The sequence below is a fragment of the Rattus rattus genome, chromosome 6, assembly GCF_011064425.1.
Source record: "Rattus rattus isolate New Zealand chromosome 6, Rrattus_CSIRO_v1, whole genome shotgun sequence".
In the NCBI taxonomy this organism is placed as follows: Eukaryota; Metazoa; Chordata; class Mammalia; order Rodentia; family Muridae; genus Rattus; species Rattus rattus.
The window spans coordinates 98,598,325-98,602,974 of NC_046159.1; the positions used below are offsets into that span (position 1 = coordinate 98,598,325).

General features: G+C 40.8%; 1 pseudogene; it reads right to left on the reverse strand.

Annotated features, from left to right (window-relative positions):
- Window positions 1-186: 186 nt before the first annotated feature.
- Window positions 187-3,426, reverse strand: LOC116903905 (annotated as a pseudogene).
- Window positions 3,427-4,650: the final 1,224 nt, after the last annotated feature.

Below are 4,650 nucleotides of genomic sequence, written 5' to 3' on the forward strand. Positions count from 1 at the left end.
AAGATGTATATTTGAAGAAGTATATTTGAAGATGTAGATTGCTAACAACATTTCAATAATAAAGAGAAGTGAGTTCAAATAGGAGTGTATTTCACACAGACAAAAGGATAAAGAGATCAGAGACACAGGAAGTAAGGGAAAAAATCAACTTTACTGGCACAGTGACTTCAAGGAGATTTAGGAAACTTAGTTTGCAGCAATGGTGTCCTGAATCCAGTCCACATAGTTGCAGACCTTGGTGTACACACCAGGGTTGTCCTTCAGGGCACAGCCATAGCCCCAGGAGACAATGCCCTGGAGCTGTCCATTGCAGACCACAGGGCCACCAGAGTCACCCTGGGAAGGAGAAATACAGTATTGAAGGGAGAGGCATAAGGGGAAAGGACCACATTACTCTGAAGATGCCAGTCTAGCCATGCTTTGACTCCCTAGGGTAGCCCACCCTCTGCTCTTGCTGACAGGTTGAAATAACCTCCAGAATAGCCCTCCTCGCATTTCCATGAACCACTACAGGAAACTCCCTGCTTCGTACATTAGGGCAGCCCAACCCCAATCCTAGGAAAAACGACAGCATTTTTGTGAGAATGGAGCCAATTACCTGGCAGGAATCTTTGCCTCCCTCCAGGAAGCCAACACAGATCATGTTATTGGTGATCTTTCCAGGATAGGAGGCCTCACAGTCAGCCTGAGGCAGCAGTGGGGCATCCAGGCACTGGAGCAGGTCTGGGTTGTTCACTTTGAGGAAAGGATTAGAAAGAAATGTGATTCAGGGGAGGCTAGCCATTGGCATTCCACTTTAGACAACTCTAGGGAACCTGGTACATTCTTCAAGATACTAAGTCCCAGCAAGAAGCTTAGATCCCAGAATAGTCATTATTGATGTCCTTTCTGGAAGTAATAATAGAACATTCTTCATCTGCTCTGTTTACATGCTGGAAACAAGGTTGTTTTTGTGCATCCATCTCTTGTACACTCTTCATAACTTGGTGTTATTGGCTATTTGTGATGGTTTTGCATTTTTGAAGCCCATGGTTTCAGAACCTTGCATGCTTCTGGAAAGTTGTGAAGGAAGTTGAGAAAATGCTGTACTCACCACCAAGGCTGAGGGTGTTGCCCCAGCCAGAGATGAGGCACTGAGTGCCTGCAGGTGCACAGGAGCTGGGCAGAGCCACAGTGGCCACTCGGGTATTGAGGGTCACGGGGACAGAGAGCTTGATCAGCATGATGTCATTGTTCAGGGTCTTCCTATCGAAGTTGGGGTGCTTGATGATCTTGGCAGCATTGACAAACTGCTCATTGCCCTCAAGGACATTGATGTTGTGCTCTCCCAGTCTCACTTGGATGCGGCTGTTGGGAAGAGAAGCATGTTATACTCTTCCTCTCCATTATTGAAAATAGTTCAGAGTTGTTAATCACTTTTTTGTTAAATAATCTTAGAGTGGGGAGGAGCTTGGTCTGATATCACAAATGTTACAGAATTGTGGAGGGCAAGTAACTGTGAGACCTGATTTCTTTCTGTTTCAAAGACAAGTAATGTGATTGAGTTAAAGGACTGTAGTTGTAGACTGCTCATCAACCTCCTGACCCTCCACCTTTTATAAACAAAATAGTTCCTTGTGTCTTCATTCTTCTTCTGTGGCTTTGCAAAGAATAAATCATACTTTAATTAACCTAGTCCAGTGTGTAATAAGAATATCTCTATCCATGCGACTGTGGTAACTACCAACATGCTATGAATTCACTCTCTCTGTTTTCTCCCTAGATTTTTAAATCATAACCTGGCTGATTCGGAAGCATGTTCAGGTCTGACACCATCTGGTATACAAACCAGCTCTCAGTTCCCTCTTTACAGTGATATTCACAGCAGCACATGCATTTTCAAACTCTTTACAGATTTTCCATACTCACTGAAAACTCTAGGTTTATTACCATGGTTTAGGACCCAGGATTGCTATTTGTGAAAAGTTCTTGTGACTTCATGTTTGATTCTTTCTATCCTACAATCAAATTTCCTTGCTTTATTTATCTGTACACTTATGTAGTTTGGATAATTTATGGGTGTGGAGGGCCTCTTATTCTATATCTTATTCCCTTGAAACTCATGAAGTAAATAATCTCTTTTCTGTGACTCTTCCCATTCACTGTATCAGGTCATTTCTTTCCCAATCTCATACTCTGCCCTCAGAAAGGTCAAATGTGTGTTCTGTACAGTGAGGGTCCATCACTTACGACTTGTAACAGTGAGCTGCAGACACCACCCACTGGTCGTTGATGAGAGAACCTCCACAGAAGTGGTATCCAGAGTTCAGGGACACCTGGTAGGGGACAGAATTCTCTTGGCAGGTGTATCCTCCAACGATCTTGTCATCATCATCCACAGGGAAAAGCAACTTGAATAAAGACAAGGACACCACTGAGAACCCAATTCATCAAGGTTCTGGCAGGTGGGCTCTCAGCTTTCAGCTAACTTAGGGTCCTAACTGAATACAAGTAGAGAAAATAAGAAGGTAACACTGTATCCCTAGTAGCCATAGGACAGTTTGCCCAACACTGTACTGCTCTACCCACCACTGCATGAGTACAGAGTACAGGCACGTACTCTGTAGTTTACTACATTCTGATAGGTTTTCAGGGGCATGTCAAATGATGTGCAGCATATAGCAATAGGGTGCAGAGATGGTTTTCTTATTCTGTAATCCTCTAATCCTCTAATTATTCCCTTATTCATCGTATGCATCCAATTGCCTATCAGAGATTTCAAAGAGTTTATGATGGTTGGAAGCATCTTGGATAATATTCTGAGTATAGAAAGTTTTGTGTTCCCACAATTTTCCAGCTTAAATCTGAATGTTAAGGAAACTAGAGAGTAATCCTTCCATAGGAGAGAAGGATGTAATGTTAATGTTGAATACTGTTGATTTTTTATTTGATTGCCTATTTATAATTTTCAAAGTCACTTGGGTATTTTAAAAATATATATGGTACCAAAATTTCCCTCCCAATATGATGTCACAGTCCCAGGCACATGAATTAAGAATTTTAAGATAGGGTCTCCAGTTGAATGAAGATTTCAACTTTCAAGGTTTGCTTTTATCTGTAAAGACAACCTGGGCTGAGCTATCTCCAAGCTTTTTGGCCCATACAGTTTTATTTCCTGTACCCTCCTCAAGCCTTCCTCTTTCTATATTCTCTGATCACTAAATCAGAGTGAAAGGTATAAGAAACTTTAGGCTTACAGAGAACCCTGAAAGATTAGAAGCAGAGCTGCCACTGGAAGAAGAAAGAGTACTTTGGCATAGAGATGGCATGAAAACCTGTTTTGATTGTGGGGTTCATGGCTTCTTGGAAAAGGAAGGGCATGACCTGGGTCAAGGCATGGGACTCACCAGCAGTTCCCATAAGGGCCAGGAACAGGAGTGCTCTCATTTTGGCAAAAGGTAGCGAGCTCTGGGGGAAAGCCTGCCTTTATACCCCAATGCAGGGGAACCAGGTACTAATGGGAGGGTCCCCCTACTTCTACATAAGCACACCTGTGGTTTTCTCTTTCCAAGTACCTTGTATTATCTCTTCTCTGTTTGTCTACCCTGTGTGTGGGTGAGGTACATGTGATAAGGAAACTTCCTCCTGGGGCAGACAAGGAAAGCATTTTTTTCCTTGAAAAGAGGTTTTGCAAAACAGTGGAAACATAGACTCTGTCTTTGCATCATAGCCTTTCTAGGCTGATATGAAGAGGCTGTGTGTTAGAAAATGGCCATATTCCTTAGATATAACCGAGCATCATGGGAAACTAATATTAATATGCTGGTGGATATTCAGGACCTAGAGATTCATTTGAAGAAATATTGTATCTGGGTTTAATAACTATGAGATGATGATGATGAGGTATAGAATAATTCATCATCGAGAAAATTCATGTCTGGGGCTGAAGTAATAAAAATTAAGAGTATTTAGTACACTGTCAAAGGAAGAAATAGATATGTTTTGTAATGTCAGTTTTTATTGGCTCCCCTTTGTAACAAGGGTCATATATGAAAAGTGTTTTGAAGTGTGAACGATGAAGTTTGAGTAGACAATTTTCTCAATATGTTCCAGAGATACACCAAAAAAACCACATTCTCCTCTCTCTTCTCTGTAATGACCTTCTTCTTCTTCTTCTTCTTCTTCTTCTTCTTCTTCTTCTTCTTCTTCTTCTTCTTCTTCTTCTTCTTCTTCTTCTTCTTCTTCTTCTTCTTCTTCTTCTTCTTCTTCACTTTTGTGCTTTTGAGTCCACTTCCTGCAACTTCATGGTTCTATTAATAATCTGTGTTAAAGATTAAAACTTTTCTACCTTCTAGATGTAGGCAGTTTGAGATTGAATTCTACAGTCTATATTAGATTTGAGGAATGAGTTGGACAACATACAGTCTGATTTCTGTTCTTAGAATTGCCTTCAGTAGAGAGATTACTACATTAACAAGTTGTCACGAATAAAAATCAAGATTAAAAATATAGGAGAATTCTGGTATTCTAGATTTTTTTAGTGATACTATTACATAAGACTTAGTTCAGAGAAAACATTTCTGCAAAAGATCTGTTAATGATTCTAACAAAGCTACTGAGTTCCAGCACTCAAGTTTATTGAGACATAAACTTCCTAGAGGTAGTGTATTG